General features: G+C 36.3%; 1 long non-coding RNA gene across 1 annotated transcript; it reads left to right on the top strand.

Moving 5' to 3' along the window:
* The first annotated feature begins 20,828 nt into the window (after positions 1-20,828).
* On the top strand, positions 20,829-22,206 carry LOC139892364 (uncharacterized). The gene is made up of 3 exons (XR_011774044.1): positions 20,829-21,118; positions 21,716-21,757; positions 21,918-22,206. It is a non-coding gene; the product is annotated as an uncharacterized lncRNA (long non-coding RNA).
* The last annotated feature ends 316 nt before the right edge of the window (positions 22,207-22,522 follow it).

Genomic DNA, 22,522 nt, shown 5'->3' with positions numbered 1-22,522 from the left:
TCAGGTTCCAATTTACCCGACGAACCTCATGGTTCATCAACTTCAACACGAAAGCGAACACGCTCTTAACAATCGAACACCAAATCCCATTCCCAAGGCTTGGTAGAAACATTTCCCAATACTAAGGAATGCTTGGTTGCACCCAGTCTTATGCCCTTCGTCCAAAAATCAAACATCACCATAGGGTACTTCCATTAGGAACGTCACCCATAACAATACTATGCACAACACAATGTATTTAACAAATCCGAACTTAAACGCCACATAAATAAATATTCAAATGACATATTTATTAAAACGAAACGTACCTCAACGTCTCCTTGCGGCATTCGCCGCCAACTCGGGACAATCCGGCTTGCGATGCCCCTCCTTATGACAATAGTAGCACATCCCGTCATCACTTCTCGGCATTGTACACTCCCATAACTTGTGGCCCCTAACACCACAATTGAAACATCTAGGTGCACGAGAATCCACCGTGCCTTTTCCCACATTACCAGTACTCGCACTTGCACCCTTATTTTTCTTACTCGGGGCGCCGTACGAATCAACCCTCCTCTTACTTGAAGGTTCACACATCTTTGATCGCGTATACGACTCAAAACCTCTAGCCAAGTTGAATAATTCCGCAAACTATTTCGCTTGACCCCGACTAATTTTACTTTTCAAGTCATCATTCATGGTCCGATAGAAATCCCCCATTAACAAACGATCATTCCCCAAATACACCGGGCAAAAAATAGCCTTCGCCATAAAGGTCGTCTTGAGAGTATTCAAATCCATAGATCCTTGTCGCAAATTTCGCAACTCATTGCGCAATTCCCACAAATCGGTCGAAGTCCGGAACTCCTCGAAGAATTCCTCCTTAAACTCGTTCCACGATAAAGCCATAAACGTTTCGCCACCGACGAGATCGATCTTACCATCCAACCAATCCCTTGCCCTGCCTCGCAACAGACTAGTAGCGAGTCTCGTCTTTTTCTCGGGAGGGCAATCAATAGTACGAAAACACCCTTCGACATCCGAAATCCAAGTTGTGCTCACCAAAGGATCCGGTTTTCTGTCGTACATCGGGGGTTTAGTCCTCATGAAGCTCTTAAGACAACGCTCCATATCGCCACTGCTTTGAAGCTCGGAATACTTCCTATCCAATTCTTCTCGAAACGCACTCTAGCGTTAAACTCTAGATCGTTCGTATCGATCCCGTTTTGCGTCGCCATTCTAAAGAATGAAAAACGATTAGTCCACGTACGTATAAAACCACACGCACAACATTGCCCCATCTTGCTCAACACCCGTCATACATCACTTGTTCGACACGATTTGCACCCGTAATAAGGTTTGCAAGTCCTTATTACGCACACACGTCGTATCGACTCGTTAGTACAACGAATGCCTCGCTAGATGATATAAACCAACACAACGCAATAATATATTAATAGAATCCACATATTAACATATATGTTAGTCCACCTACAAACAAGGCACTAACTATAACCAGTTCCGACCCGTAATCCTACAAGTCCCGCAACAATTAAGCACACACACAAAAGTCTAAGTCTAGGCACCTATCTCAAGTCACCTAAATCCCTTAGACCATGCTCTGATACCACTTGAAACAACCCAACCCGTATTAAAACCGGCCCATAAAAATTTTTCCTTTTAATACGCATTAAATAATACTTTAGGTCCCGTTACACAATTTCCAAAACATATTTGTTACCAAAGTAAGTTCAACGAACTTAAAACATACATTAATAATTTAAACTCCCTAATACAATGGTTCATTAATTAAATAGTAAATCGGTTATAATCATTATGACCCGACTAGTTACGTTTACACAAAACCGAGCATGGTGATTTGGGACTACGCTACCCAAATCCTAATCGAGTCCAAAAGCAAGATCTTCTAAAGCAACCTAGCCAAGATCTCTAATCCCCATGCTTACCCGAGCCGCCATCACGCGAACCTATAAAAATATCAACAATGAGAGGGTAAGCTAATGCTTAGTGAGTGAGAATATACTACATACATATATATGCATAAAATGGACACGCCACACAAATAATCAAATACCGCATACCGGAGCATCCAAGTGTAAAGGCAAGCTAAGCTAGGTATACCATACGATCACTAAGCAACAAGTTAATAATATCAACAAATATAAGTTCACCCACGACAATGTGAACAATGCCAAGAAGCTACACCCGGAGGGTTAGCTACAACACAACAATACATTAATATATATAACAATATAAACGAATAAGGTTACCAAACTACAAGGTTAACCCCTTAACCTCAATCATACGAACATTGGCCGAACAACCCGAGCCTTAGTAAATTCGCACAACCCGAAATTCACTTTTCCACCAATTCAACAACCGAGGTTGGCCGAACTACCCGAGCCTCAATGAATTCGAACAACCCAAAATTCATCACCTCATCAATAAGATGACCGAACAACCCGAGTCATCATGAATCCGCACTACCCGAGATTCACTTCCCAAATCAAAACCCACATCATCGGGTTATCCAAAATGCAACACAATACAAACCCTTCGCCATTGGGGTTATAACATCCACATCACAACCTCGTGTGATAACGTACACACAAAACGTGTACCTCACCAAAGGTGGTCAACCAAAATGCACAACCGTGCCAATTGGACTCATACAAAAGTCCATCAAATCCACCTATATGTGAAGTGAGCTCTATAGCCGAGAATCACTTCACCCGACGCGCACCCATCCTACACATACATATGCACATAGGATATTAACACTCACCTTGTCGCCTTGAAGAAATGCTTCTAAGTAATCCGCAACTCGTCAATGGAAAGCACCTAATCCATTATCACAAATTCAACAACACACTTAGATTGGATCTACAAACCACCCAATTCGGCACTTAGTGCAATTTCGACCCAAATGCACTTCCAAGGACAAACCGCGCCCAAACTACCCAATAATCACTAACACAAGTGATAATGGTCCTAATATGCCAATTAAACCCGAACACAAGTGTTAAACACTTATAGCTCTCAAAATCGCCCATAAACCCTAATTTTGACCCATAAGGTCAAAATCTCACCATTTACAAGTTTTGACACCAAAACATGTTTAACTCGGTTTTATACTTCAACTTAATCCATTTTAAGTTTACAAACCTCATCGAATCGACATTCGAGTCATAATCATCAACAAACCCTATTTTGACTCTAGTCAAAATTAGTCAACCACGAAAACCCTAAAAGTCTCTAAAACACCAATAATCACTAATGCTAGTGATTATACACCATTTACAAGTCTTAAACATGGTTAAATCGTTAACCAATCCAAAACCCGCCTTTAACACTTATAAACCCGAATCTTGGTGTTAATCTCCAATTAACAACTAAATGGGTTCCATCATTGAATCATACAATCAAAAGCCCCAAATTTGAATGATGAACACGAAAATGAAATCCGAAGTTAGAGCTTACCACTAGTATCACCGTGTAGCTAAGAACGAGGAGAACAACCTAGTCAACTACGCCAAAGATCAAATCCCGCTTCTTCCTTTCCAAAAATCCCTTTTAAATCAAATGGGTGTTTGAGTTTTTGAGAGGAAAAATGAAATGAAAAGGAAAATGAAATTAGGAAATGAAATGAATGGATGAGGTTAAAGCCTCAAATCTGGATCAAACGTGAAATGACCAAATTTCCCTTGAACCTTATTTAAAATTACAAGAATCTGGTACCAGTTTGCCTGTATCGCCGCGTCGCGGCCTTAAATGTTGTGCCGCGACATTTGCCTAGGTCTGGGATCATTTTTAATCGGACTTCTGACCTGGATTCCAGTTAATTGCCGCGCCGCGACCTCCTTCGTCGCGCCGCGACGTTCAACGTGGTCTGACACCTTTCCTTGCATACAAGACCTCAACACCCAAACATGTCCCGAACCCTTCATACGCATATCGTACATACACAATACACCTATAAATCATATACGGGGAAAACGGGGTGTTACATATGACCCATCAAATCTACAGTACTTTGTCATTTCATTGATGAGCGTGCCAGTGTACGGTTCAAGTTAGAACTTGGTTCTGATATACGTTTCAAGACTAATGGTTAGTAAGCGCCATATGTGGTGCAGGTGTGATACTCCTTCCGAAATCATTCTGAATAGAGAAGACAAAAAGCCATCCGTTTTCGTTTCCACTCCATGCAATTTAAACCGACCAACTTACATAAAGGGTTGATGAATCAGAAATATTCACCCCAAATTCACTCCCAAAATACACCATTCACTCCTCTTTCCAATTCATCAAAAGATCCAGAGATTAGTAAAGAGATAGGTCGATCAAATTCACTTCAAAAGCACTTGTTGAAAGATTCCGAACCCCTGATTGTTTTTGATAGGTCAAAGACCTATTTTCTGTGGATTATCACTTTCTCTCTAGGCACCAGGAACGAAAGACAAAAGTTATGAAGAAAGGATATGCCGAAAAAAAATGTGTGAAAGAGTAAAGTCTCTATGAATAAGGCAAAGAAAAAACCCGAAAGTTGCCCTAAAGAAGGATGCCGGAAGAGCAAAAAAAAATTCTAGACAAAGTCTTATCAAAATCCACTTCTTTTGAAGAAAACTTTTACGAATTCCATGCCGTTCTCTATCCAAAAATGGATACTCTGAAGAATCAAAGTCTATCAAATCTCTCAAAATCAAAAGATCTGGATACCTTTCACTGATCCATAAATTTCCCGACCAAACCCTTTAACCCGTCTTCCTCTTGAAAGAATGCCTAGGAAGAAGATCAGTGTCGTCCTTACTTAACCGGTGGAGATATCGATGCTTTACCAAGCCTATGATGAGAACTGTTACACGACTGGATTCTGAGCGACAATACAATTAGAGTAGGACACCCTAAACACTTGAGTGATACGAGTGATCTGCTAGTGAGAAGCCTGATCATGTATACTCTACATCTGAGAGTTAGAAAGTACATCTTTTTCACTATGAACGCGATTGAAATCTAGCGACCAAATCATCGAAGCTCGAAACTTTTTCTAATACTTTCAAAAGATGTGTCGACTTCTGATGAAGGAATAATAAAAAGATCTACGGGTGGGGCAAGGGAGAATCTATTAGAAAGATCCTTATATTCCCGCTTTTTTGCTTGAGGACGAGCAAAGCCAAGTGTGGGGTATTTGATATCGGCCAAAAAGTCACATTTTTACCCCCAATATTAAGCCCTAAAACAATAAAGATTTAAACTTTATCGGCAAAATTATCACTTTTTTGGTTGATTTTGTAGATTAAGTAATTACGAAGGCAATGCAAAAAGAATCAAGTAAAACAGAGCTAAAACGAAGATTCTAGAGCGAAAACGGTGAAAGACAAGAAATCAAGTTACGATCCAGTAAATCAGCAAGCCAAACGGCTTGCCAAATGGGCTGCCAAACGGCCTGCGAGTATGGCAAACGGCCTCGTTAAATGGTTTGCCTTAGTAAACGGGCCCTTCAAACGGCTTGCCAAACGGCCTACCAGCCGTTTGCAGGCAAATTTCAAGTCTATTTGAAGGGCTTTCTCCATCCATTTCAACACACACTCAATTTGTAATTCATTTTATATTTTCAAGCTTTTAGTTTTTAGTAGTAGTTAGCTTAGCTTTTATTTTCAGGAGGATATCCCGGCGAGTCCCTGCGATCTCGGGCAGATTTCTTCGGCCTTTTCAGGTTTTTATCCGAAACGCTTGTCTTTTGTATTAAACATGTGTTCTTACTTTTTATGTTTAATAATGCATTCTAATATTACCATGATAGCTTAATTAATCTGTATGTTGCCATGATAGAAGTTTGGGTTAGCGTAATTATGTTAAATTATTACGATTACTGTTATAATACTGAACTAGGAAGTCAGGTAGATTTACATGCTAGCATCTTAAGGATTGACCAACCTAGGTTGTGATCAGGACTTGTCCACCTATATGAAATTAGCTACTTCATAGGATTAAGACCCCCAGTTATACTGTATCTGAAGATTCTATGAACTCGGTATGGCCGGAGTTCCCGAAAGGCATTTAATGCGCTTTTAGGACACGGAACTTAGGAATTGAGACATGAATGACCTAGTATGCCTATTGACTGTTCCGAAGAGACTTCTTAGGAGCTGTTAAGATCTAGTTAGTACCTTCACTGTGTGACCCAAGCCTGTTGCATGTTCTTTTTTGATTGTTGCCTTAGGTCTTAGTCATATCAACTGTTTAGGTACTCATTAGGTTTCTATCTGCTTTACTATCAGTATATCAACTGTAATGTTGTATAATATTTGAATTGATCTCATTAGTATGATGGAATGGTTGTTAGTTTTCATTTAAGGTTTTGCCAACTTAAACCGACGGAATCCTTCCGTTTGTGATCAGTGTTCAATCAACACGGCACGTTGTTATTCAGTTAACTAAACTGATAACGAGGGTTAGGATTAGAGCTTAAATCACTAATAAACCTAGTACTTTACTGAGGATAACCTCCGAGGTATTGCTACCTTTCAATTGTACGACCAAGTGACATACTTCTCACTGCTCAAAGAGAACTCTGAGAGTTCAGAGACAAGTAGTTCTGTGTAATTGGCTCATCCAACTAGATCTATATCATTCCAAGCATAGTCTTAACATAAGCATAATTACCTTTCCCTAATTCAACACTGATATCTTGGTCAACATTTCCCTGATCTGCATACTCCGGGTATCCTTCCACTTATTTACTTTTCCGCACTTAGGACTTTTTGCTTAAACCAACTACTATCTTTTATCTATGTAATTTAACTAAAAGACAATTATCCACTTGATCTTCAATTCGTTAATCCATAAAAAAATACGACACTAGGTTAACTTACACCTTCTACACCTTAGAAAGTAAAAGTAAATTTAGGCCCCGCACAATATAAATAAACGAAGACACCGTGTGCTGCCGAACCGGACATCCTGCGACCTAACGACACCGCACAAATAAAACCGTCCATTAGTAGAATATCAATTTTCTTTTGAAATGACCCAATTCGTTGCAATTATGGCATCTCACTTTGTTCATATCGAATCCAAACTTGGTATTCTTGTTAACTCCCAAAGTTCCAGTCTTTTGTAGATACTTCTTTGCTCTTCGAATGACACTACACATAGCTCAAAGAATATCCATTTTCTCCATTTCATTTTCGTCAATCTGCTCATAATCTTCAGCTTCTAAATGACTGTTTCCAATATTACCATTCAACAAATCATTGTAAGAGTTCACAACCATTGCAATTAATTTCATGTCCTCCTCTAACCCCTTTATCTTCCTCAATCGAATTTTATAAGTTTTGAGAATCTCAGAATTATCATCTTTACTGGAAGAGAAATGAGGAAGAACACTCTAAGTGGCATAAGTGGAGATTTGAGTCTTGTAACATCCCGCGTTTTTCCGTTAAATTTATTTTTAACACTGTCTTTTTTTATTTATAATATCTTTCGTTATTTAAAATTCGTAACTTTCGTTGACTAACGTTCATAATATTTCCGTTATTTAATTATAACATCACTCATTTACTCGAGCGTTTTCAAAATATCCGTTCGGTAAAATCCCGCACCCGCTTCTAAACTCGAGGGACTAAAATTGACACGGGGCAAACTAGTTGACTAGGTCAACTAGTCCACCCCAATCACCACCATTCAATCATCTCCATCTCTCTCTTTCTCTCTAGCAAGAACACACACACAAACACCCAATTCAATCATTCATCATCTAAATTCGATCTATGAGGCTTACAACAAAACAAATTACATATTTGGAATCCTCTCTTCATCCTCTACAATTTGATACCAACTTCATCTCGTTTGGGTAACATTTCTAAAACTCTAGATTTTCTCTAAATTCGTGTTTTTATACTTGAAATGGTGTTAGTTAGTGTCTATGGCTCGTGTGTAACATGAATATATATTTTGTTTGCTCGATTTGTTGTTTTGAGTAACTAGTTTGAACATTTGAAATGGGTTTGCTTAATCTTGCATTTTGGAAGATTAAATGTTGTTTGATTGTTAAAGTTCATGTTTTAATTGTGTTACTAGTATCACTAGCTTCGTTTTGATGCGTAGGTTGATTAAGAAAACTTCAAACACATGATTATTGATTTTTGTGAATTTTGGTTAGGGTTTAATAGACTTTGAAATGAACTTTTGATGCGTTGAATGCTTGTTAATGTTGTTAGTAAGTGTTTAGATGCAATGTATGCGTAATTACCTTCGAAACGGCATATCGTATGTGTAAATTGGATTCCCGAATCATAAAATACGTTTTACGAACATGAAACTTTGAAAATAAACCTTTCTTGATCAATTGACGAGTTTTCGGTTATTGTAATTGATGTTTTTGCTTGGTGAAAGGTAGTTAATTGTATTCCTTGTCAAAAGAGCTTTCCAATGATATAAGATGCGTATTCTAAGTGTTTACGGTTTGCGTTTTGTGCTAAATTGAATTTTGGATCAAGACTTGAACTTTTGAAACTGACCAGGTACCAGGCCACGCCTAATGTCGCGGCGCGACACCTCTGGTCGCGGCGCGGCAATAGCCGTGTTTGGGTTCTGACCTACTTTGTCAAATTTCGAAAAATGTTTGCTATGCTACGCACCTCCGATTAACATGAAACTTAACCAACATGCTCATATATGATTTCTAAGCACAGGAAAATAGTTCGGAACCCGACCCGACCTCGTTGACTTTTTCATTGACTTTGACCAAGTTTGACTTTTAGTCAAACTTAACAAAACACTTATGCAATCGTTCTAATCTTATTTTATACTTGATTCTTGCATGAAACTTGACAACGTGATTCACATGCTACATGATCGAGTCGTAACGAGCCATAGGACTAATTGAACGCATTTCACCCGACCTTGTGTCGTAACCGGTTAATTGATACAACTTATTTGTTTAGGTCAAGGCTAAGCAACTTTCATGCACACGTTTACTTTGTGAAGTACATTTATACTCGTGCACTCGAGGTGAGATCATAGTCCCACCTTTTCAACAACTTTTTATACTTTTAAATCGTGGGCTGAGAAACTTATACGTTACATACTTATATACATTTCATATGTATATATACCTTTCATACTTTTATACATCGAACACGAATACGAATACAAAGATACGGACGAGTTTGAACGAAAATCCTCAATTCAATTATCATTAATTACATCAGATGGTGTAAGCGAGACTATGTTGTGTGGATCCATACGGGTTTGACTAACCCTCATTCGGACGGTTCGCTACCGTTAAGCGAATGAAATATATTCTGGTACGGTGTATGTTCTAACACTTTTATGCTGAGGTAAATGATACGGTTAAGCTTTGATAATTGGGTGCTCGGTAAACAACAATACTTATGGAATTCAAACGATTCGGAAAATCGACTTATACTATAACTTGTGGTTCAACTTATTTTACTTACATACTCATTTACTAAACCTATGATTTCACCAACGTTTTCGTTGACAGATTTTTCTATATGTTTCTCAGGTTCATACTTGGCTACTTGATACATGCTTCCGCACTCTTTGATTACTTGATTGGAGTCAACCATGCATGCATACGCTAGGGATAGCACTTTTGGATTCAAACTTTTGTTTACATACTTACGCTATTTATAGCAACTGTGTTTTTAAACTAATTATGTCGCAAGTTATTTCATTTATACTTTATGACTTTTGTAAACTTAGACTTGTTGTCGAACGGTTTTGTAAACTAAACTTGCAAGTCTTGTACCTTTCAAATGAATGTGACATAATTTTGGTCAAACGAGTCTCATATAGGGACTACGACCACGCAACGGGACCTAAGTTAACGGCGTCGTCAATAACGGTTTTGGTCAGGTCGTTACAAGTGGTATCAGAGCGTTGGTTGTAGGGAACTAGGATGTGCATTAGTGTGTCTGACAGAGTCGTTAGGACGCATTAGTGAGTCTAGACTACAACCGGATAGTTAACCATTGCATTCTGACATACATTTGCTATAGATAGCACTTACTTGACTACTTGTGCATTATACTTGAATCATTCTTAGGCAAACTTTTTAATGGTACCCAACCTTCATCATACGAACTCGTATTCCGCCACTTTTTGGTAACACACATGAATTCAAGGTTTATACGCGTACGGATGACCACGACTTCGTTAGTCACTCTAGTTCGGGAATTCTGACTCCTTGGTTGTTATCCACCCCGTCTCAGCTTACTATCCACAAGTGTTGTAAAGTTACCACCACCACTCTAGATGAGTATCGTCGTCACTATTTATCACTACGGTTGCGTACTACTCGTTATCATGACTCGTTACTCTTTTCATACCTAAATACATTTTTGTCTGACTCGAACCGCATTGACGTGAACAATCATTTATACACTTCCCTCGGGGAACGCTTCCTTAGAGTTGCATAAATTCTTTCGATTTAATACGAGTCACGTTTGAGACGTCGTTACATTTTGTTCATTTTAGGTCTTCACGATGACACGAACTTGAATCTATGGAGTGATGTGGGAATGGAGGTATGAGTTAGCATAATATAACGACACTCGATCAACGTGGTTATATTACGGTAAGACATACCAAAGTTCTAATGACTCGTGATGGTGATTGGACTCGATCAACCTAATCACCACCATGTGCCATGTACATGACTTCATTTATTCATGTTTGGACATCTGAAAACTCCGAAAGTACTGACAACAACCATACCGAGGACACACCTTCGAATATTGTCGAACCATATTTATGCTTCCGAATGAATGACAAATTCTTTCAACATCAAACATATGTTACACGTGTATACTATCTCATTTTCGCACAGTTTTATTGGCGAACTTCAATATGTTTGTTATGCTCACATCGAGGCAGAAACTTCTCTCGTATTACACTCGTACTTCCGTTTAAGGAAATATTTTATCTAAATTCTCAATGGAGAGAAAGACTCTTCACACTATACTAGTATCCGCCTCGAGGGTGAATAGTCCCGACGAACATTTTTGGAAAACGATAAATCTTCCGCGGCGCGAAAATTCTTGAGAAACAAAAACTTGTTCAAAATATATCTTAAGGAGATATACTTCGTTTCGGATCGAGATTCTTGTTTCACTTCTAGATTTCGGAGTGCTTTACAAAAAGCCTCGGGACCACGTTTAAACATGAGTACAACACATCAACCGCATCTCGAATGACCAAACAAACATTCGATTCAAACCTTGGAAACCATAATACGAGTTCGTGTTATCGACTTCAAAATTTCTTGAGAAAAATCTTTGCTTTAACCAAATTCTCTTACAACGATGGTTATCATTCAAGTCTTAACGTCACACCTTTTGAAATCTTATATGACCGGAAACGTCATTCTCCTTTTGTAGAACCAAGTAAATGATAATCAAGTCACCGAACCTTGACTCATTCGTGGTGTAACCGTTAAAATCCTTCCAATCCGAGAAAGGCTCGAGACGGCCCGTAGTCGCCAAAGGAGCTATGCCAATGTTAGATGTATACTTTTCGAATTCCATGTGGAAAACCGCGTAATGTTAAAAGTCACACCTTGAAAAGGTGTAATCCGTTTCGGGAAACGTAAAAAGCTAAATTCGCGATATTTTGATCCTTTGGAAATCTTGGGGCGTTTTGGACCCGTTGTTAGCCGTTTAGATTTCAGACTCAATTGAGTCTCCGTTCATCCTACATTCGATGTATTAAACTTAAAGAAGTGTCTTGTGGAACAAGAACTTGTTATCCTTTTCGATGAGCTTACTATCGATGACAAACTCCGCTTCCTAGGAGGACCGGATGAAATTTTGAATCATGAAACCAAACTTTAAACCAACGTAAAAACCCCGACTGTCAAAGTTCGTTGAAATGCCCGATGAAGTACTTTCACTTATCCGTAGAATGGGCAACGCACGATCTCGATGAAGGAACAACGACTACTACTTTCAACTAAATTTCGGGACGAAATTTCTTTTAAGGTGTAGGTAATGTAACATCCCGCGTTTTTCCGTTAAATTTATTTTTAACACTGTCTTTTTTTATTTATAATATCTTTCGTTATTTAAAATTCGTAACTTTCGTTGACTAACGTTCATAATATTTCCGTTATTTAATTATAACATCACTCATTTACTCGAGCGTTTTCAAAATATCCGTTCGGTAAAATCCCGCACCCGCTTCTAAACTCGAGGGACTAAAATTGACACGGGGCAAACTAGTTGACTAGGTCAACTAGTCCACCCCAATCACCACCATTCAATCATCTCCATCTCTCTCTTTCTCTCTAGAAAGAACACACACACAAACACCCAATTCAATCATTCATCATCTAAATTCGATCTAGGAGGCTTACAATAAAACAAATTACATATTTGGAATCCTCTCTTCATCCTCTACAATTTGATACCAACTTCATCTCGTTTGGGTAACATTTCTAAAACTCTAGATTTTCTCTAAATTCGTGTTTTTATACTTGAAATGGTGTTAGTTAGTGTCTATGGCTCGTGTGTAACATGAATATATATTTTGATTGCTCGATTTGTTGTTTTGAGTAACTAGTTTGAACATTTGAAATGGGTTTGCTTAATCTTGCATTTTGGAAGATTAAATGTTGTTTGATTGTTAAAGTTCATGTTTTAATTGTGTTACTAGTATCACTAGCTTCGTTTTGATGCGTAGGTTGATTAAGAAAACTTCAAACACATGATTATTGATTTTTGTGAATTTTGGTTAGGGTTTGATAGACTTTGAAATGAACTTTTGATGCGTTGAATGCTTGTTAATGTTGTTAGTAAGTGTTTAGATGCAATGTATGCGTAATTACCTTCGAAACGGCATATCGTATGTGTAAACTGGATTCCCGAATCATAAAATACGTTTTACGAACTTGAAACTTTGAAAATAAACCTTTCTTGATCAATTGACGAGTTTTCGGTTATTGTAATTGATGTTTTTGCTTGGTGAAAGGTAGTTAATTGTATTCCTTGTCAAAAGAGCTTTCCAATGATATAAGATGCGTATTCTAAGTGTTTACGGTTTGCGTTTTGTGCTAAATTGAATTTTGGATCAAGACTTGAACTTTTGAAACTGACCAGGTACCAGGCCACGCCTAATGTCGCGGCGCGACACCTCTGGTCGCGGCGCGGCAATAGCCGTGTTTGGGTTCTGACCTACTTTGTCAAATTTCGAAAAATGTTTGCTATGCTACGCACCTCCGATTAACATGAAACTTAACCAACATGCTCATATATGATTTCTAAGCTCAGGAAAATAGTTCGGAACCCGACCCGACCCCGTTGACTTTTTCATTGACTTTGACCAAGTTTGACTTTTAGTCAAACTTAACAAAACACTTATGCAATCGTTCTAATCTTATTTTATACTTGATTCTTGCATGAAACTTGACAACGTGATTCACATGCTACATGATCGAGTCGTAACGAGCCATAGGACTAATTGAACACATTTCACCCGACCTTGTGTCGTAACCGGTTAATTGATACAACTTATTTGTTTAGGTCAAGGCTAAGCAACTTTCATGCACACGTTTACTTTGTGAAGTACATTTATACTCGTGCACTCGAGGTGAGATCATAGTCCCACCTTTTCAACAACTTTTTATACTTTTAAATCGTGGGCTGAGAAACTTATACGTTACATACTTATATACATTTCATATGTATATATACCTTTCATACTTTTATACATCGAACACGAATACGAATACAAAGATACGGACGAGTTTGAACGAAAATCCTCAATTCAATTATCATTAATTACATCAGATGGTGTAAGCGAGACTATGTTGTGTGGATCCATACGGGTTTGACTAACCCTCATTCGGACGGTTCGCTACCGTTAAGCGAATGAAATATATTCTGGTACGGTGTATGTTCTAACACTTTTATACTGAGGTAAATGATACGGTTAAGCTTTGATAATTGGGTGCTCGGTAAACAACAATACTTATGGAATTCAAACGATTCGGAAAATCGACTTATACTATAACTTGTGGTTCAACTTATTTTACTTACATACTCATTTACTAAACCTATGATTTCACCAACGTTTTCGTTGACAGATTTTTCTATATGTTTCTCAGGTTCATACTTGGCTACTTGATACATGCTTCCGCACTCTTTGATTACTTGATTGGAGTCAACCATGCATGCATACGCTAGGGATAGCACTTTTGGATTCAAACTTTTGTTTACATACTTACGCTATTTATAGCAACTGTGTTTTTAAACTAATTATGTCGCAAGTTATTTCATTTATACTTTATGACTTTTGTAAACTTAGACTTGTTGTCGAACGGTTTTGTAAACTAAACTTGCAAGTCTTGTACCTTTCAAATGAATGCGACATAATTTTGGTCAAACGAGTCTCATATAGGGACTACGACCACGCAACGGGACCTAAGTTAACGGCGCCGTCAATAACGGTTTTGGTCGGGTCGTTACAAGTCTGACTGTTAATTGTAAAGGAAGTTTGAGGTGGAGCATGTGTCTTGGAAGATTCTATAATAGGTGATTTGTAGAGCAATGGATTTTGAGCTAACTCAAGTCTCTTCAACATTTCTTGCAGTTCTAACTCATTTGCCTGTAATTTGGTCATAAAACTACTGAAAGGATTGTCTGCTATAACACAAGTAGTCTCAATATGTTGAACAATAGGATCCTACTTCACCGGTAAACCCTCACGAAAACACTGCACTATCTTCTTATTGGTGCAGGTAATGTCAAACCTTTTCAATTCTGTCAAAAAGTGATGATACCTAGCCACAGCAGCTTCCATAATTTCATCTGGTTGGACAACAAATTACTTCCACTCTTTCTTCAAAATCTTTCCCTTTTTCTTTCTATACAACTCCAGTCTCAATAGCATTCTAGATTCCATATGATGTTGAATGTGTCTAAAATTGATGGAAACTTCCTTTGAGAGACCTTGTGTAAGATGATTGTAGGTCTTGCATTCGAGACTATAAGTCTCTCTTTCTGAAACAATAAGATCTAGTGGAGTCTTGGGTTCTCTAGGTGTTTTCTCAGAAAATTTGTATTCCTCTTTCAAACAGTTAAACATTCTGGTGTCAATTCCATTAAGTGTAATGAGGAATCTAGGTTTCCATTCAGAATAGTCATCTAAAGATTCAAGTATATGAACTCTAGTCAAACTTCTGATCTCGTTCTCAGTCTGTAAAAGCTTATGTAAACATGAGGAAGATGCCCCGACAAAAGCTAACTGAGTTTCTGAAAATTCATTAGTTTCTGCCATTGTATTCGTGCGGTTGTAAGACACGGTTGCAACAAAATTATACGGATTCAAAAGATAACATGGTGAAAGATCTTATTTGGAGGGCCAAAATCATTTCAACATTAACTCTCTCTCTCTCTCTCTCTCTCTCTCTCTTTCTCTTATATATATATATATATATATATATATATATATATATATATATATATATATATATATATATATATATATATAACACTCATATTTTCTTTCATTTGTCATAATTCAAAAAATTAATCTTTATTTTGAAAATAAATAAAATTACTGATGTGGATAAAGAATTTGATAGAATTAAATTTCAAAGTAGTAAAGGTGTAATTTTTGTTGAATGAACATGTGATCACTAGTATTACACGTAGACATGCATAGATACACTTTATCAAACTAAAAAGATATAAAGACTTGAACCTGCATCACTTCCATATATTAGAATAAGAATAATTTCACAAAATCACTCAACCAATATCACATATATCATTTATACATAAAAGGTTTATATATAACATGATCTTCTGGAAGGGCCTTGGCCCACCCTCACCCCCTAAAGATCCGCCAATGTGCAGAAACACAGGTGCAAAATAACACAGATGCAGGGTGTATCCGGGTTAAAGTGTATACAGTTACAGGTTTTAGTACGGTTGCAGTAAACGGTTGCAGGGTTACACGGTTGTAGGTCATGGTTTCAATGTTACACGGATGCAGTGATGAAACCGTACGATTGTGAGTATCTGGGTGATGTATCCGTACGATTACAGTGTGTAACCGTGCAGTTGTGTTTTTTTACGAATTATGGGCGAAAAACTGCACCAAACTAGGGTTTAGGGTTGGGATCGATCTAGCACTTCAATTATGATAAATAAAAAAAAAATCTCAATGTTTCACGTTCAGAACACTGATTTTGACCTTATTAACACACATGATCAATAATCAAAACAATTAATGTGACAAAATTGGGATTTTGTTGATTTCTTTCAAAACCTCCAAAACCCAAAAACTCAAAATACGATTTTGACATTAAAATCGATCGATTAATGATACCAATAGATCTGATACCACTTGTAGGAACAATTAAATGCTATTAATCGATCAAATCTTCAATATCGAGTGCAGAATAACTCGATATTGGGTTTTATATCAAAATAAACTTAATATATTGTGATCTAATTAAGTAAATTGACTTTAGAATGTAATAGATCGATAACCAGTAGTGTTAGACCTGCAAGGAATCAAAAACACAGCTAGGGTTAAGTTATGGTTCGTAACCCTAACAATGAATCCGAAATTCACATTTTATAAGGTCTGCACGTGTAACCGTGCGGTTGCAGCATGCAACCGTGCGGTTGCACTTGTATCCTTACGGATGCAATCTGCATCCGTGCGGTTACACAGACAGTTAGTAATTTAACATTAATTGCATACAATCGATTGTAAATGTTATAGCAAACGTAATAAACCAAACAACCAATTGTTCATATACTTACATGGTCCATATAAACACGAACATACGATAAAGAACTAGGGACTTACGTTTATCCACTAACCACCCTTAAGTTATTTCATTGCTTTAGTCTAATCATAAAATCAAGTATAAAATCCCATTTATTAGTTTAATTCTAAGTAGCTTATTCTTGGATATCACTATTCCTGTCAATATTAATTGACTTACACTATCTAATATGCGATTAGGTCCAGTTGCCTATTTATGTAATACGGCGTACTATTTAGTAGTAGTTGTAGTTCTCGCATTTGATAAATGCACTGATTTTACGTATCAAAGAATCTATATGAAAAACCATTTCATAACTCATAACCAATACTTAATATTCGTAAATAATTCAACACATGTCACGAAACAGGTTGTCTTTCACAGTATATAAAATGATACATGGTTACATATTGTAGCTACAACAAAGATGACTTTACTAGGAACGATTATGACCAGACATAAATCAAGAAACACCTAATCTAGATGTATTTGTAATGTGTCAAACAAATGAAGAAGTTTATTAAAATTTGTCCTGCCAAATTGATAAATATCTTTACTAGTTGAAATTGCACAAAACCTCGTTAAAGCCACAAGAAACAACATAAACAAGATGAGAACCCCTAGACCACCCCTTATGGGGCGTGAGATTTCACTTTGTCATTGAGAAATCTGACGCCCCTAACGCTACGCCCCTAACGACTGTTCTGGGACATAAAATTTTGGTGGGGTCAGTTACATTTGTGATGGACAATGTCAAATTTTGACACCCAATCAAAATTTTGACACCACATCCCACCTTATCTATTTATTTTTACCCTCAACTTCCAATCATATTATACCACATTACTCAAAAATTATTCACTCAAATTTAACACTCAAATTTGACACTCATCATAACACAACTTTAAAATTTGACACTGCCACGTCATGGTCCAAATCTTCTCTCCTTCAAAAAACACTAAATTTGACTCAACGTTAGTGTCACCATAACGAGGGTCTTATAAACCTCACTGTCGAACCAGTAACAAGATAAGAGAGAAATGGTCTTATCCTAAAACAGTTTCATAATATGATTATATTAGCTATATAAAAACGAAAATCATCCTCAAATGCAACAGAGCTGGCCATCTTGCAAGTCACAAAACAACACATAAACTGCTACACAATATCATAGCTACTATATGGATATATTATATATTATATATGGCCTTTATATCTACATCTTGATCATGCACTCTTCTTAATAGAGGTTTCCCCATTTGGAACACTTTTTGCAGTTTCTTTAGCAGTTTCCACACTATCAGCCTTTTTGTTTGTACAGCCAACAGGAGCCACACAAGATTTTGTGCCATTCTCACTACAGAAATAAAATAAATCAGAACACAAGTCAGTAACTGTCACTGTAGAAATGTAATGTTAACTAATTATTACCTGTTTGGCTTGACATTCACACTGGTAATTATGTCATCTTCGAAATATTTACCTGCAGCGATTACTGAAACAAAAATATACACTGATTACTGTATTATATCCACAGTGTACTGATATATGATATTTATTAAATTTTTCGCTCTTACATATAAGTTGTTTGCATATAAACACAAATAGAATTGAATAACTAATTAAACATGCGAATACAATCCATGAGTGTAAGTGCAAAGTTATAAGTAAAAGTAAAATTTATCCACACGAAAAACTGTGGATTGAGTAAATTGTGGCACTCAATAACTTATTACATTCAACAAAATCAATCAATTTTTCACATGCGTGTGTGAATATGTCAACAAAAGCGTGTACAATAAGCTAATTTGTTGTAATTTGAAGCTAATTAATCCTCCATTTGGTGATTAAATATATATATGTATACATTTTCCCTTTTTATTAATGCGTGAAAAAAAATAAAACAAGATTACACGACTTATTCTATGAAATGAATCAAATTAATTAATTACCTTCAAAGAAAGCCTTGTCTGAAAAGTACTTCCCTTTGGAGTAATTATCAAACTCATCATCTTTCTCTAATTTTTCTGGCCACAGCTTGCTTTCCATTGACTGATTAAAATCAATCAACAACTAATTTAATTTAATTTAATTTAATGATGATAAGAAAGAAATACAATTATATGATGAGTATCCATATTCATATATAGAAAGACAACCATGAAAACCCCAAATTAGCAAAATAACATTAACATTCTAATGGTATGAGGACTAAAATTAATAAGAATTGGAATTACTAGTAAATAAAAAGTGGATCGATCCATGCATGCAAAGAGTTAAATTACAGGAAGGAACAGGAAATACCTGAACAAGTAGGAGTTCCAAGTGTGCACGTGTGTTTGAGAAAGAGATGGAGAGAATTTATATAATATATATTTGGGTTGCAGGTACCAAAAATGAGAAAAACATGAATTTGCATGCGTATAAACCTGGGGGTTGTCAGTCAGAAGTAGTGCCAGCTGGAATATTTATATTTATGTTGTACCGTAGACGCATTGTAAGAATACTATTTATACCATGCATGGATTAAAATTTGATTAGTGAGGCCGCAAATAAGTTTAGCAAGTGTATGAACGCAATAATCATGGGTATAGCTGAAGTGACCACCGAATTTTCAATGAAGCACGTGACCTAGCTTCAATTTTTGAAAACGTTTAAGATTGAATTAATTGGGCTCTTTGACGGGAATGGCTCCAATGTACGCAATTCATCCGGTTACGGGTCTCTCGCTCAGAGGGCTCATCACCCAAGGTTTTACTCGCTGATAGAGATCCTATGTGGTTGTCACTAGGGAGGTTTCCTCTGCGAATCCAAAAGAAAAAGTGTATAAACGGGATTATAAATGTGACCGGTTTGACGAGCAAAATGTGATTTGTGTTCTTATTTGCAGGTTTCATTTTTGGTCATCTAGTTGTTAGGTTTGGAGATATCTTTTTTATCATTTGTTTTCGTGTTATCGTGGTTGTTGATTTAGTTTTTGTTTAGTGGTTTGCATTTATATATCCTTTTTCGTGTGGATGCTGGTTCTTTTCATTTGTTTTATTTATTTCTGGTTCTTTCATTTTGATGTAAGTCCCCTCCTCATTTTTAATTTATTCATTTTTTCATAAAAAATAATAATAATGAAACTTTTTCTTATTCATCTCGAGTATGATTTTGCTAATATGTATAATTGTGTATCTATCTATCTATCTATCTATCTATCTCTACATCTTACAAAGCATGTGGCATAGTGCCACATGTCACACAGCCATTCCCCTTTTCTCTTATCACTTACATGTCACTATACTATTGGCTATATTAATCCACCTGCTCACCCCTAATTGTACGACACATGGCCAAAAAAAATTCCCCCATCAAAAATCCATTCATATTCAGTTGCCAATTGATCGGATAAAAACATTGATTCACGTTCACCATCGATTCATATTCAAAACATCGGATCAATTTATGTTTTTTCATTTGTGGCGATTGGTGAAAAAATTAAGGTTTACTTTCTTTCTATCTTTTCGGTTGGCAATCAAATAGGCTGAAATCTCCATTGTTTACATCCTAAACACTGCCTTTTTTGCCGTCTTCATTTGCTGCAAAGACCCATTCATCCTCATCTGGTATCTTGCAATTGATTGTTAGATTTTGTTGTGTTTTTTTTTTTTTTCAAGTTCAGCTAATTTTTGTTAATGACTTTCGTTACCTCTTTCATCTGAATCTTTTACACAGCTTAAACTGCTTTAGTTGGGTTTTTTTTTGCCGTCGTATCTATAGGTAACGACTACATATTTTTTTTGCTTAATCCGGATATCTAATTAGTGGCTGTTAGCTCATTATTACGAAATACTCCGTATAAGATAAGAAATAATTTTAAATATTATGATTGAAAATTGCATTGAATCGTAGGCTTCAATAATTAAATTAGGTTCAAATTTTATAATAGATGTTAATAGATTGAATGGTTAGTTGGAATGGGGAGAAATAATTTACATTTGGGTTGTTTGTGATGAATATGAAGAATAAGAAAGTTAAATTTAATGTAGGTGTTGCAAGTTCAAGATATATAGTGATTATGAGAATGCATTAAAGGTGTTTTATGAAATGTCTGAATGAAGTTAGTTTGCAATGTGTGAATTCTATTACACCTCTTTAGATATGATTTGCATATGCCATTCTAACTGTAACGATGATTCTGACTAATATACGTTCACCACATCAGAGCTTTACATCTTTTTGGTTTTTTTTATTTGATTCTACAGAGGGAAAAATGTTGGTATAAAAAGTGGCTCAGCTGCATGATCTTAATGTAATTGTATGGTATTATATGTTTTCTCAACTACTCTTAATGCCATGTTGAACATGTATGAGTATGTGTTATACTGTTATGCAATCTATTTAATGCATTCTATTGTTTGTAATGGTGGGATTAGACTATAACAACAAAAATAGATGAGGCAACCTTTGAACTTATATTATTAAAATGGGTTAATATCTTGTCGAGTAGAACATTAGAACTTGCCTGCTTGTGTGAATGTTATTTCGTTATTATGTATATTATATGATGTAGTGTTGTTTTAAATACAATTTAGAATTGTAAGAACAATCAAGTTTTTATTTAATAACCATATAAATTGGCATATTCACAAAGTCTACATTATACTCATTGATGCATAGTTTTAAGTTTTATGATGCCTTGAAAAGTCATAGATGTGCAAATTAGGTATATATGCATAGATAATAGATGTATAAGTTCTGATTTTGTTGACTTTAAGTATAATGTAATACAAGTTGAACCATGTTATTATGTACACACCTTATATTGCATCTATTGATCTTGAAGCTACTGAACATGTACCAGTTGTATTTTCAAACTTTATGCATGGTTATGGTTAATTGGTTATGAGTAATTTGTAGGAATGATCGTGCTAAAGCTGTTGAAATTTTGGTGCAGGACATGTAAGTGTTTTCGCTTTTAATAGGATCTTTTTAAGGAGATAACTTTTGACTCTGAGTACTTCATGTTTGTGAGGATTTTGCAATCAGTGATATTAATTTTGTACCTTCAAAGTTTTTGCTGTATGAAGTCATTATTTTCTAAAAAGATAGTTGCTTACAGGGACTATGAACAACTATCAAAATATGGGGACACCAAGTCTGTTAGGGGTATAATGGTTGGTGAGCTGAAGACATTGATTAAAACAACATTCTAGACTGCGAACACTTATTAACCAGAGGTTCATATCTTATCAATTGTTGCCATGCTTTTTAGTTTCCTCTTTCAGGGCTTCTCTTTGATATTTAGTTCTGGATTGTATCCTGAAATGGCAGCACCCGCTTTGTATGAACCCGATGCCAAATCCAGATATAAGCAGCCACTACCAAATAGTGTGTGTGCCCCTTCTCTTGTAGCTAAGCCTTTAATGGTTATGCACCAAAGCCAGCAGGTACTTTTATATCATTTCAGGCTAAATCCAACTCAATGGTACAACAACTTATTGTTATCTCAATCCGCCTGTTGGCGAGGTTGACAAAATAATACACGAGTACCGCTTCTTCTTTCCTTTACTATCAAATTGAGTTTCTTTTTATGTTCCTGCCTATTTTTTGCCTTCCTTTTTATTATTCTCTTGAATGTATTTTATGTATTGACTTACTATTTATCAATACTAACTTTTTTTATTTTTATTTTTATTTTTTTTTATGTGTCAGCCATGTTTATGC

Source organism: Rutidosis leptorrhynchoides, chromosome 2, assembly GCF_046630445.1.
Source record: "Rutidosis leptorrhynchoides isolate AG116_Rl617_1_P2 chromosome 2, CSIRO_AGI_Rlap_v1, whole genome shotgun sequence".
NCBI lineage: Eukaryota > Viridiplantae > Streptophyta > Magnoliopsida > Asterales > Asteraceae > Rutidosis > Rutidosis leptorrhynchoides.
The sequence above is the reverse complement of the archived record's forward strand: the minus strand, read 5'-3'. Positions and strand labels throughout refer to the sequence as shown.